The 14285-nt window shown below is 42.7% G+C and overlaps 1 protein-coding gene across 1 annotated transcript in view; it reads right to left on the bottom strand.

Annotated features, from left to right (window-relative positions):
- The window catches only part of LOC124777326 (phospholipase B1, membrane-associated-like), a 61744-nt gene that overhangs the window by 10485 nt on the left and 36974 nt on the right, over positions 1-14285 (bottom strand). The window lies entirely within an intron of this gene.

Raw genomic sequence — 14285 nt, 5'->3', positions numbered from 1 at the left:
AGCTGTTGAATGGAATGACGACAGTGAAAATTTGTGTCGGACTGGGACTCGAACCCGGATTTACCGCTTATCGCGAGTGGTCGCCTTACCATGCATGCATGACCGCTGCATCGTAATCAGATTATCATAGGCACTGCAATATCGTATTTATCTACTGATACCGGGCAAGCGACTTTGAAGTACAACGTCGGACTTGTACGTTAACGTGCATAATGGATGTACGAGTACAGGTCGTAGACGCATGGTTGACGTCTTATGGGACTTTGAGTCCGGTCGCGAGTCTTGCACGGATAGCCAAAATGGTAAGGCGACTGCTCGCGATAAGCAGGAAATCCGGCTTCAAGTCCCGGTCCGGCACAAATTTTCATTGTCGTCATTTCATTTTACAGCTGATGGTACTTCGTATTCGCAATTGAGAATTCATTTGATGTCTTTCGAAACGGCTGTGCCTGTTCCTTTGGGCACGCAAGCATGTCCAAAGGAACTTTGCGTCGTAATCAGAGTAGCACAGGCAGTGCAATATCGTGCTTAACAGTGTGTTGTTCCGCATTTGGAGAGCGATACAGCAGAGATTCTGCATTGTACAGATTCGACAAGATCTTCGTGGTCTTCTAGAGATGTATGGTACCAGAATTCGTTACAAGTGCCAAGCAATTCCGGCAAAATACTGGCCGGAGGTTTATCACCGCCGAGCCGGCGCCTGATAGCGTCCGAGACGTCTTCTGTTGTTCAGATCAGGCTATTTTCGTGGCCAGGAGACATGAGACTTCATCATGTGTGAGTTCACTATCCTCCCTTTCAAACCACCGTAGCAAAGGTATGGCACTGTGAAATGGACTGTTGTCCTACTGGTAGATGCTACCGCCAAAGGGGTAGATGACGAGCGTGAAGGGACGGAGGTAGCCTACAGCTATCATCATGGTGACTTAGATTAGTACCAGAGATCTCATGGAAGCCTTGGTGAATGTTCTCCATAACACAATATAGCCCTCCCCCTCCCCCCTCTCCACCCCACACACCAACCTATCACCACCCCACCTTCTCCTTGACTAAGTGCGACTCATGTTTCGAGCAGCTGTTTGCTCGGATTATAGCGTATCCAGAGACTACAATCGCCCTGATGTAACGAGAAATGGAGCTCATCCGACCAAGCAACACTTTCCATTAAACCATGGCCCAGACGCCATGATTCCGAGTGCACTGCAGTTGGGAATGACGATGTCGTTCAGTCAAAACGGGACACTTAGGGACCGTATGCTGCACTGCTTTAAATAACTTGGACTGAATGGTACTGTCGGCTTGCAACAGCTTTGCATTCTGCCGTCCGATCTGCCACTAATCGCCACCTACCCCATTTTACAGATGGGACAAGCCTCCGACCTCTAAGTTTTGTAATGAGACGTGGATATCCAACAACTCGTCACCTACTCGTGCTTTCATCGTTCTTCAGCTACTCTGGATATATTTTCTCGATAGTAGCACACGGATAGCCAGACAGCTTTGCCGTGTCCCACATGCTTGTTTCCAGGCCCTGAGCTATAAAAATTTGGACTTTGTCTAAGTCTCTTATATCAGTGGATTTTCCATTTTGCGGCTTGTATTGCTACAACGATTCCCCATTCGTCTCGGCTTTGCTTGTATACCGGGTTAACTACAAGTACCTCCGGTGACACAAGTACCTCCGTAGTTTCAGAGGACGACTGCGTGAAAACTACTATGAGGCATACAGGAAATAGACGCTTATAAGTGGGTATAGTATCTCTGCATGTTTTAACTCACTATCGTCAAAACCAATAGAATCGATTGTGGAAGACGGATTAATGAATTACCTGAATAAGAACACCCTTTCAAGTGAATCACAGTTTTGTTTCCGAAATGGTAGCCATAGTGGAGTTAAAAAAAGTGGTACTTGATGCTCTTGACAAAGATGAGTGTATCACTGGCATACCTTGAGCGCTAAGGCTTTTGATATTGTTGTCCAGAAAATTCTATTACATAACCTAGAAATATTAGGAATAAAAGGGAAACCTAGCAAACAGGGTAAAAAGAGCAGAGATAGCAACAACCTCAAGGTAGCACATTAGGAACAGTACTGTTCCTAATACTATGACTTTCTGAGTAGTGTCAGTCAGGGGGGAAAATTATCTCGACTGATAACGGCAAATCATAGTCACTGATAAAACAACATAACCACTTTCAGAAAAAGCATATGAAATCCTGAAAGAAGTTTACAACTGGTCTATAAGCAGTAAAATGACACTGAACATTAGGAACACTAATATGATGAATTTTAAGAGGGCAAATTTCACTTTTAAATAGTACATGATACATCTCTAGTCTGTGTAAGAAATGCAAAATTCCTGAGAACGAATGTTGATTCTTAGTTGAAACGGTGTGAACACACAAAGACACCTGTAGACAGAATGTCATCAGGATGTTATGCCCTTAGAGTCACCAGTGCGCAACGGCCACTGTCTTTTAGTTACAATTCATATGTACTCTCAGTGCTTAGCTGTGGCATTCTCATCCGGGGAACAAATGCACAAAACATGACTTTTTCAAACTCCAGAAAGCGGCCTAACGAACATTAACCGAAAATAGTACTGGAGCTCACTGTAAGGATCGATTCACAGCACTGGGGATTTTAGCTGCACCGTGTGAGAATATTTACCAGTTAGCTGTACACATGAAAAATAGCATTAATAACTACTACAGAAAGAACTATGTACATGACTATGAAACAAGATCTGGTATGAAGTTAATTTTATCCTGAAAGAACAAGACATAAAACAAAATTTTAAATCAAGAATAAAACTGTACAATTATTGCCAAAAGGAGATTAAAGAAATTCCCAAAGCAAACTTAGTTAAAAATTCCGTTAAAAAGTACCTGTTAAGCAGTAACTTCTATAAATTGAAGGATTACTTAGATAACACAGAGTATGGGTTTGGGAAAAAATTTAACACAAATAAATAATAATAACGTTATGATTCTTATTTCCAGATAAAGTATTTCATTTATTCTACATAATGCATGGATTACGTGCTAGCAAATGATGCATTTCTGCTGTTACCTTTTTGAAGTTAAAAAAACTGAAGAGAAATATTTTCGAACAAAATGTTTTATTGTTTTTAAAAGTCATTTCTTCTTTTGCTTGGGCATTTATTCCACAGTGTTAGCATGGTCACAATCGGATTTGGCATGGTTAGTTTGCAGTGGTGCCCGCCACCCCCCCCCCCCCTCCCAAGGACAGAAACAGTTCACCCCAGCGCCAGCGAGTAGTGTAACTGAGGCGAGACGTGGGGACGTGCCCGGTAATCACCTAGTAGGATCTGGAAAACCGCCTAAAAACCGCATCCAGGCTGGCCAGCACACCGGCCCTCGTCGTTAATCCGCCGGACGCGCCTATTCGTGTCCAGGAAGCAGAGCATTAGCGCTCTCGGCTAACCTGGCGGGTTTTATTGTTTTAAAAAATATTCGACATTTAAAGTTCACTCTCTCAACAGTTAAAACCAATTCCAGAAACATTACATGGGTTTTAACGATTCAGCAGCTCCTTGAAACGATTCAATTCGGTGTATACACGTTTTATGTTTGACATGAGGAAACAAAGATAAATCCTTAGGTAATAAATCAGATGTTTATGGGCAATGAGAAATGAATTCCTTGGTTTTTTTCGTCAATTAATATTTGGCGTGTCATGTGACAGCTGGCAAAAACAGGCTAGCGGTAAACCAACTCTGGAGATCTGGCTGCCGGAGACTGATCTCTGATCAGTCTTCCGCCGCAAAGTTTTCGCGGTCTGTGATAATGAATGGCGCACCCTCAGTACCCAAAACGAACTCCGTGTTATCTAAGAGACAAGGAATGTGTGTCTGTCATCCATGCAAGCCACTCACAACGACTCTATTCTCCTTTGCCGGCTCCGCATCGGCCATACTTAGCTAACACATGGTCACCTCCTCCGTCGCGAGGACCCACCTCGGTGTCGCTGTGGCTCCCGTATTACTGCCGTCCGCCTGTTGGTGGACTGCCCAATTTTAGCCGCTCTGCGGAGGACTTCTAACCTTCCTAGCCCTCTACCTACGGTGTTGGGTGACAATGCCTCAATGGCAGATTTGGTTTTACTTTTTATTCGTGAGGAGTGTTTTTATCGGACCATGCGCGTCTGGCCTTTTCTCGCAGGCCTCCACCCTCTATCCCTTTTATCTCTTCATCACTCTTTCTTTGTTTTTTGTTTGCCTTGGTGTTCGTCATTCCCTGTGTGTGTTTTTCTCGCCTTGTCATTTAGGATGACGATTTTAGTATGTTGCAGAGTGGCTGGCTCATCCTTTTTTATCCTTGTGATCAGCCAGCCCAAGCCATCTGCTATATGATTTTAATACCTTCCTCTACCTTTCCTTTTAGTGAACGTTTCCCCCTTTGGTTCCCTCCTCTCGTCGCATCAAGAATGATGCGACATTTTCCGCTTTTATCCTAGTTTCATCGGTGACTTGCGGCAAAGAAATAGCTGTATACAATTTGAGCCGTAGTAAAGTCAGCTTTGAAAAGCGCACCGCAGCGCGTAGCGTGAAGCAGTCGCCCTCCGTTTTCTGGCGGTGGCGCCGTTGTCGCAATTGAAGGCTTCTGTGTCTCCCTCTAGCGGGAAAGGGGAAACGTTCGGTACGCATGGGTTTAAGAAGTGTCTGTATGGGCTCTCTTGGAGAGTTGGCAGTCGGCGCATCAGGAAGCGACTTCTCTGCCGGTGCTAGAGGGGCAGCACGCAGACCGCAGCATCAGCGTAAGCGACGCGAGCAGCGGCTTCGTGGTATGGGGCGTTAACTGCTCGTCGCGAAAGGAATCTTTCTGAGCGTGGGTCCGCAGTGGGCCCAATCTGCAGTTCGGCCATATGCGGTAGACCGGCAAGGAGGTTCTGAAAATCGGCGCGCCTTCCTGCGTCCGTTGAAACGGCTGGCAGCGGGCGGCTCGGCAGAGCATTTGGAGGTGCTGTGTTGGTTCAGTCCTGGGAGCCGTAACGCACCAGAAGTTGAGTACTGATTGTTAACAGGTTTTATGAAGTTTAATTGAATTCAATTTAATTATTCTTGTTAATTATACCAGCGGTTTTTTTTTTTGGGGGGGGGGGGTGTTCCCGCCATTCTTCTCGTCTGCCCACCCGCAGGAAGGTGGTAATATTAGAAAGGGTGGTCCGTTTGTCCCCTTTTGAGGACGAAAAGGGGGGAGTCAGAATAAATCTGTGGTTCGGATTGCTTCTTTCCCCTCCCGGGTTACCTACGGGTTTATTCGACCGTTATCCTCTGCCATGTCTGTGAAAGTCTAAGGCACCAATGACTGTACTGTTTAAAATGCAAGGCACTAAGACCTGATCCATTCTCTCGCCTGACATAACTAGTATTACTAGACTCACGTGTAAAAGGTACTCTAAGAAAGAAGAAAAATTCCTTTTGCCTCGTGGTAAGAACTAATCAATTGCATAACAATTCCTGCTCATCTGGAAGCTGTAACTTAAGTAAATTGGTGTTTATGTATATTTGGCTATAATCAAGCAAGGTTAATGTACGACGTAGTAGATTTTTTATATTGTTCTAGTCAGCAAAAACCGTTGTGTGTTTTTCCAATTCAATAGCTTTTAAGGCCTTTTAAGGCCTCAACGTGCTTATGTGTTTTCAAAATGGTTCAAGTAGCTCTGAGCACTATGCGACTTAACTTCTCAGCTCATCAGTCGCCTAGAACTTAGAACTAATTAAACCTAACCAACCTAAGGACATCACACACATCCATGCCTGAGGCAGGCTTCGAACCTGCGACCGTAGCGGTCGCTCGGTTCCAGACTGTAGCGCCTACGACCGCACGGGCACTCCGGCCGGCCTTATGTGTTTTATACAGGTAGTTGATTATTAGTGTGTTTTCTTGCTATTCAAAAGTTTGCCATTTCATTAAGGGTAGAAATTGTTGCCTTGAAAGGAGAATGTTGTAAAAGTTCGCAAGGCCCACCTGGCGAGCGTGTGTGTTTGCCGTAAGTTAACTGGCAGAAATTTGTCAAATTCGTTTTTTTATATATTTTGGAAATGTTAACGTTATTAACTGTGAATGTCCCCCCCGTGGCCGGCCAGAGTGGCCGAGCGGTTCTAGACGCTACAGTCTGGAGCTGCGCGTCCGCTACGGTCGCACGTTCGAATCCTGCCTCGGGCATAGTTGTGTGTGATGTCCTTAGGTTAGTTAGGTTTAAGTAGTTCTAAGTTCTAGGGGACTGATGACCTCTGAAGTTAAGTCCCATAGTGCTCAGAGCCATTTGAACCATTTGTTTTGTCCCCCGTGTCCATGACTCATGCGTTTTGGTTTTTCTGTTTTGAGAACTTTTGTAAACAGGATTGTCTTTATATGTTGCACACAAGTTAGATTCAGCGCCATTTAATGAATGGAGTGAAATTTACATGTAATTTAGCTGATCTTGAAAATATTATACAGCGTATCTTTGTATACGTTAAATTGCTTTCCTGTACTTGCTTTTTACTGGCGTGAAATTTTTTGTAATGATTTAATAATTTAAAAGTCCTTTCCTAACGTAAATTGTGACTTATTTGTTAAATGATTGTTGCTTTTTTTTTTTTAAAATATCGTAAAGTCTTGCACCAAATTTGAATAAAGAGTGTTACTGGAAATTGTGTGCAATTTGTCCAGTTATTCCTTAATACCTACTTCCAGTTTACATTTTGTGTACTGATTGAGATTAATAACATTTGGTGAACCAGTAGTAATTTTACGGTTCACGATTCAGTAATAATTGCTCTTCGATCCTCTAAAGTGCGCTGATCCTACTCGCGTGTCTGCCAACGGACAGCCTTGCGTCCACGGGCTCTGATGGGCAGGGATGAGGAAACACGAAACACGAGCAGTGTGTCAGGTGGCACTAGCCAACGGCATCCTACTGCACAGAGCGAGAGCACGCTGGCAGGGGCAGCCAGTTACCCCATGCGTGCGCATAGGCCGTGCAACTGAGCTGCTTGGCAGGTAGCGTCTACTAGCGGCGCCTGCCTGTGGACGAGCTGATGGTCGCCCAGGACTGCCTGTGCCCTGTGACGCAACGTTGGAGCAGCCTGCAGTAAAGCAGTGGTTGCGATATGCACATTGTAACTAAAGAAACAAGCAATCATTTTCGTGGATTGCTTCTCAGATTACTTTACTAGGTTTAAGTTCGTAAGAATATATCAAAGTTTAGTAGCCTTCTACCACTTGTATACACATTTTCTGTTTTCTCGGTCGAATTTTTTGAGCATTTCCTTACACCAGTCGAAACAAACTGTATCTTGAGCTTCAGCCAAATTGTACAGAGCCTGTCACGAATATACAGAGTCTAACTGGTATAAGGTCAGATATTTTTATATGTGGCACCTTAATATGTACATACACCAGTGCGTTGGTTGTTTCTTCTCTGCGTCGTACAGTGTTCCCACAATCTTTACAAACTGATGTTTTCTGCACACGGTCGTAACTGCACCTTTAAGCAAACTCCGCCTGCCAATGTAGATTAACCGTTTTGCGTCCATGTGTTTACACGTCAACACCTGAATTGCCGGCCAGGGGAAAGTAAGTATTAATGGCTTGCTCTTGCCATATACAGGGTAGTTCATTGATCGTGACCGGGCCAAATATCTCACGAAAAAGGCGTCGAACGAAAAAACTACAAAGAACGAAACTCGTCTAGCTTGAAGGGGGAAACCAGATGGCGCGCTATGGTTGGTCTACTACATAGCACTGCCATAGGTCAATCGGATATCGACTGCGTTTTTTTTAATAGGAACCCCCATTTTTAATTACATATTCGTGCAGTACGCTAAGAAATATGATTGTTTTAGTTGGACCACTTTTTTCGCTTTGTGATAGATGGCGCTCTAGTAGTCACAAACATATGGCTCACAGTTTTAGACGAACAGTTGGTAACAGGTAGATTTTTTTTTTAATTGAGATACAGAACGTAGGTACGTTTGAACATTTTATTTCCTTTGTTCCAATGTGATACATGCACCTTTGTGAACTTATCATTTCTGAGAACGCATGCTGTTATAGCGTGAGCCGGCCGCGGTGGTCTCGCGGTTCTAGGCGCTCAGTCCGGAACCGCGCGACCGCTACGGTCGCAGGTTCGAATCCTGCCTCGGGCATGGATGTGTGTGATGTCCTTAGGTAGGTTTAAGTAGTTCTAAGTTCTAGGGGACTGATGACCACAGATGTTAAGTTCCATAGTGCTCAGAGCCATTTGAACCATTTTTTTTGTTATAGCGTGATTACCTGTAAATATCACATTAATGTAATAAATGCTCAAAATGAAGTCCGTCAACCTCATTGCATTTGATTGAGCAGAGTGTACTAAACAACATTACAGCAGTGTTTACTTCATTTTCAGATTCATAAATATAAATATTACAATTCCCATGTTCTTAGGTTGGGTAATGCCTCCAAGTGTACAGAGTGGTCCATTGATAGTGACCGGGCCAAATATCTCACGGAATAAGCATCAATCGAAAAAACTACAAAGAACGAAACTCGTCTAGCTTGAAGGAGAAAACCAGATGACGCTATGATTGGCCTACTAGATAGCGCTGCCATAGGTCAATCGGATATCGACTGCGTTTTTTTAAATAGGAACCCCCATTTTTAATTACATATTCGTGTAGTACGCTAAGAAATATGATTGTTTTAGTTGGACCACTTTTTTCGCTTTGTGATAGATGGCGCTCTAATAGTCACAAACATACGGGTCACAATTTTAGACGAACAGTTGGTAAAAGGTACGTTTTTTTAAATTAAGATACAGATCGTAGGTACACTTGAACATTTTATTTCGGTTGTTCCAATGTGATGCATGTACCTTTGTGAACTTATCATTTCTGAGAACGCATGCTGTTATAGCGTGATTACCTGTAAATACCACATTAATGCAATAAATGCTCAAAATGAAGTCCGTCAACCTCATTGCATTTGGCAATATGTGTAACGACATTCCTCTCAACAGTGAGTAGTTCGCCTTCCGTAAAGTTCGCACATGCATTGACAATGCGTTGTCAGGCGTTGTCGGTCGATCACGATAGCAAATAACCTTCAACTTTCCCCATAGAAAGAAATCCGGGGACGTCAGATCCGGTGAAAGTGCGGGCCATCGTATGGTGCTTCGACGACCAATCCACCTGTCATGAAATATGCTATTCAATACCGCTTCAACAGCACGCGAGTTATATGCCGGACACCCATCATGTTGGATGTACATCGCCATTCTGTCACGCAGTGAAACATCTTGTAGTAACATCGGTAGAAAATTACATTGCACCATTTATTTTGCCATCGATAAAGTGGGGGCCAGTTGTCCTTCCTCCCATAATATCGCACCGTACATTAACCCGCCAAGGTCGCTGATGTTCCACTTGTCACAGCCATCGTGGATTTTCCGTTGCCCAATAGCACATATTATGCCGATTTATGTTACCGCTGTTGGTGAATGACGCTTCGTCGCTAAATTGAACGCGTGCAAAAAATCTGTCATCGTCTCGTAATATCTGTTGTGTCTAATGACAGAACTGTACACGACGTTCAAAGTCGTCGTCATTCAGTTCCTGGTGCGTAGAAATATGGTATGGGTGTAATCGATGTTGATGCAACATTCGCAACACCGACGCTTTAGAGATTCCCGATTCTCGCGCAATTTGTCTGCTACTGATGTGCGGAAATTGTTGGTATATCTGAACACTTCTTAAATAAGGAGATAATTCAGAGGCTTCCTTTACCAGGATACAGGTTGGCTGGCAGCTTTTCGAGGAGCTCTTTGCGGTGTGGGGGAGTTGCCATGTATGTGAAAAACGGCATCCCATTTGAGTCAATTGATGTTTCAAAGTACTGCACTGAAAAGGTGTTTGAATGTCGTGCAGGTGTGGTTAAATTTAACGGAGGTAAACTTCTAACTGTTGTTATTTATAGATCCCCAGACTCCGATTTCACAACATTTTTGCTAAAGCTAGAGGAGGTTCTTGGTTCACTTTACAGGAAATACATGTGGTGACTTCAATATTAATTGTATAAGTGACTGTGCAAGGAAGAGGATGCTGGTAGACCTCTTTAATTCATATAATCTTATGCAAACCGTATTCTTTCCAACGAGAGTGCAAGGGAACAGTAGAACAACCATAGACAACATTTTTGTTCATTCCTCAAAACTAGAAGGGCATTCTGTTAGCAAAAAGGTGAATGGCCTTTCAAATCATGATGCATAAATTTTAACTTTAAAAGATTTTTGTGCTGCAACAAGTGTTAAATATAGTCGTCAGCTGTTCAGGAAAGCTGATCCAGTTGTTGTAGAGACCTTTGTAAACCTTATAAAGGAACAAGAGTGGCAAGATGTTTATAGCGCTGATACTGTAGACGATAAATATAGTGCTTTTCTCAAGACTTTTCTCATGGTCTTTGAAAGTTGCTTTCCGTTAGAACGTTTAAAACAGGGTACTAGCACAAACAGGCAGCCTGGGTGGCTGACTAAAGGGATAAGAATATCTTGTAGAACCAAGTGGCAATTATATCAAAACGTTAGAAACAGTCAAAATCTAAATGCAGCAGCCCATTACAAACAGTTTTGTAAGGTGCTTAAAAATGTTATTAGGAAGGCAAAAAGTATGTGGTATGCAGATAGAATAGCTAAGTCTCAGGATAAAATTAAAACCATATGGTCAGTTGTAAAGGAAGTTGCTGGTCTGCAGAGACAGGTCGAGGATATAGAATCAGTGCGTAGTGGGAATGTCCGTGTTACTGATAAGTCGCATATATGTACAGTACTTAATAATCACTTTCTGAATATAGCAGGTGAACTAAATAGAAACCTAGTCCCAACAGGGAATCATATAGCGCTCTTAGAAAAAAGTGTTCCGAGACTGTTACCTGAAATGCTCCTGCATGATACTGACAAGAGGGAGATTGAGTTAATAATTATAGACCTATTTCTATGCCATCGGTGTTTGCTAAAGTTATCGAGAAGGTTGTATATACAAGGTTACTGGAGCATTTAAATTCACATAATTTGCTGTCAAATGTTCATATTTGGTTTTAGAAATGGTTTGACAACTGAAAATGCTATATTCTCTTTTCTCTGTGAGGTTTTGGACGGATTAAATAAAAGGTTGCGAACGCTAGGTGTTTTCTTTGATTTAACGAAGGCTTTTGACTGTGTTGACCACAAAATATTACTGCAAAAGTTGGACCATTATGGAGTAAGGGGAGTAGCTTACAATTGGTTCGCCTCTTACTGTAAGAACAGAAAGCAGAGGGCAATTCTCCGCAATATTGAGAGTGGTAGTGATGTTCAGTCCCAATGGGGCACTGTTAAGTGGGGCGTTCCCCAAGGGTCAGTGCTGGGGCCACTGCTGTTTCTTATTTATATAAATGATATGCCTTCTAGTATTACAGGTGATTCAAAAATATTTCTGTTCGCTGATGACACCAGCTTGATAGTGAAGGATCTTGTGTGTAATATTGAAACAGTAACAAATAATGTAGTTCATGAAATAAGTTCGTGGCTTGTGGAAAATAATTTGATGCTAAATCACAGTAAGACTCAGTTTCTACAGTTTCTAACTCAAAATTCAATAAGAACCGATATTTTGATCAGACAGAATAGGCATATTATAAGCGAGACGGAACAGTTCAAGTTCCAAGGAGTTTGGATAGATGGTAAGCTGTTGTGGAAAGCCCATGTCCAGGATCTTGTTCAGAAGCTAAATGCTGCTTTATTTACCATTAGAACAGTATCTGAAATAAGTGACACTTCAACACGAAAAGTAGTCTACTCCGCATATTTTCATACGCTTATGTCATACGGTATTATTTTTTGGGGTAATTCTTCTGACTCAAAAAGGGTATTTTTGGCTCAAAAACGGGCTGTTAGAGCTATATGTGGTGTAAGTTCGAGAACCTCTTGTCGACCCCTATTCAAAAATCTGGGAATTCTGACATTGCCCTCACGGTATATATTTTCTTTAATGTCGTTTGTTGTTAGCAATATTAGCCTATTCCCAAGAGTTAGCAGCTTTCACTCAGTTAATACTAGGCAGAAATCAAATCTGCATGTAGAATGCACTTCCTTGACTCTTGTGCAGAAAGGAGTGCAGTATTCTGCTGCATCCATTTTCAAAAAGCTACCACAAGAACTCAAAAATCTTAGCAGTAGCCCAAACTCTTTTAAGTCTAAACTGAAGAGTTTCCTCATGGCTCACTCCTTCTATTCTGTCGAAGAGCTCCTGGAAGAGCTAAAAAATTAAGCAAATTCCAGTGTTACATTGTTGATTTTCTTCATTTAAACTTACGACTTGTCACCTGAATATGTTTTTTTATATTTCATTTTATCTCTTTCTAATATCGTGTTATAATTTCTTGTATTGACTCATTCCATGACCATGGAGACTTCTCCTTAATTTGGTCCCACGGAACAATAAATAAATAAATAAATAAAATTAGTCGCGACAGCAGCTAAAACACCTACTTGGGCATCAACATTTGTTGCAGGTCATGGTTGACGTTTCACTTGTGGCTGAACACATCCTGTTTCCTTAAATGACGTAACTATCTGGCGAACGGTCCGGACACTTGCATGATGTCGCCCAGGATACCGAGCAGCATAGATAGTACACAATAGCCATACATCAACACAATTCGAGCTTTTCCGCAATTAGGAAATAGTCCATTTTAACACGGGTAATGTATCACGAAGCAAATACCGTCCGTACTGGCGGAATGTTACGTGATACCACGCACTTATTCGTTTGTGACTATTACAGCGCCATCTATCACAAAGCGAAAAAAGTGGTCCAACTAAAACATTCATATTTCTTTACGTACTACACGAATATATAATAAAAAATGGGGGTTCCTGTTTTAAAAAACGCAGTTGATATTCCGTTTGACCTATGGCAGCGCTATCTAGTAGGCCAATCATAGCGCCATCTGGTTTTCCCCTTCAAGCTAGACGAGTTTCGTTCTTTGTAGTTTTTTCGATTGATGCTTATCCCGTGAGATATTTGGCCCGGTCACTATCAATTGACCACTCTGTACACTTGGAGGCATTACCCAACCTAAGAACATGGGAATTGTAATATTTATATTTATGAATCTGAAAATGAAGTAAACACTGCTGTAATGTTGTTTAGTACACTCTGCTCAATCAACAATAAAATGTCTGCACTTATACCCAGTGCTCCTAGTATCTTTCACATAGATAAATGCCCATGCAGAATCGCCTCTACTGAAGTTTTCCTCCTCAAGTCACGTTGGGCATAGTACTGACAGTTCTTATTATTTTTGTTACAAATATACACAACCGGCCATTACAATTGCTACAAGAAGAAATGGAGATGATAAATGGGTATTCATTGGACAAATATATTATACTAAAACTGACATGTGATTACATTTTCACACAATTTGGGTGCATAGATCCTGAAAAATCAGGACCCAGAAAAACCGCCTCTGGCCGTAATAACGGCCTTGATACGCATGGGGATTGAGTCAAACAGAGCTTGGATGGCGTGTACAGATACAGCTGCCCATGCAGCTTCAAAACGACACCGCAGTTCATCAAGAGTAGTGACTGGCGTATTGTGACGAGCCAGTTGCTCGCGCCACCATTGACCAGACGTTTCCAATTGGTGAGAGATCTGGAGAATGTGGTGGCCAGGGCAACAGTCCAACATTTTCTGTATCCTGAAAGGCCCGTACAGGACCTGCAACATGCAGTCGTGCATTATCCTGCTCAAACGTAGGGTTTCGCAGGAATCGAATGAAAGGTAGAGCCACGGGTCGTAACACATCTAAAATGTAACGTCCACTGTTCAAAGTGCCGTCAATGCGAACAAGAGGTGACCGAGACGTGTAACCAATGGCACCCCATAACATCACGCCGGGTGATACGCCAGTATGGCGATTACGAATACACGTTTCCAATGTGCGTTCACCATGATGTTGCCAAACACGGATGCGAACATCATGATGCTGTAAACAGAACCTGGATTCATCCGAAAAAATGACGTTTTGCCATTCGTGCACCCAGGTTCGTCATTGAGAACACCATCGCAGGCGCTCCTGTCTGTGATGCAGCGTCAAGGGTAACCGCAGCCATGGTCTCCGACCAGATAGTCCATGCTGCTGCAAAAGTCGTCGAACTATTCGTGCAGATGGTTGTTGTCTTGCAAACGTCCCCATCTGTTGACTCAGGGATCGAGACGTGGCTGCACGATCCGTTACAGCCATGCGGATAA

This window comes from Schistocerca piceifrons, chromosome 1 (genome assembly GCF_021461385.2).
Source record: "Schistocerca piceifrons isolate TAMUIC-IGC-003096 chromosome 1, iqSchPice1.1, whole genome shotgun sequence".
Lineage (NCBI taxonomy): Eukaryota > Metazoa > Arthropoda > Insecta > Orthoptera > Acrididae > Schistocerca > Schistocerca piceifrons.
This window is presented reverse-complemented; position numbering and strand designations above follow the sequence as displayed.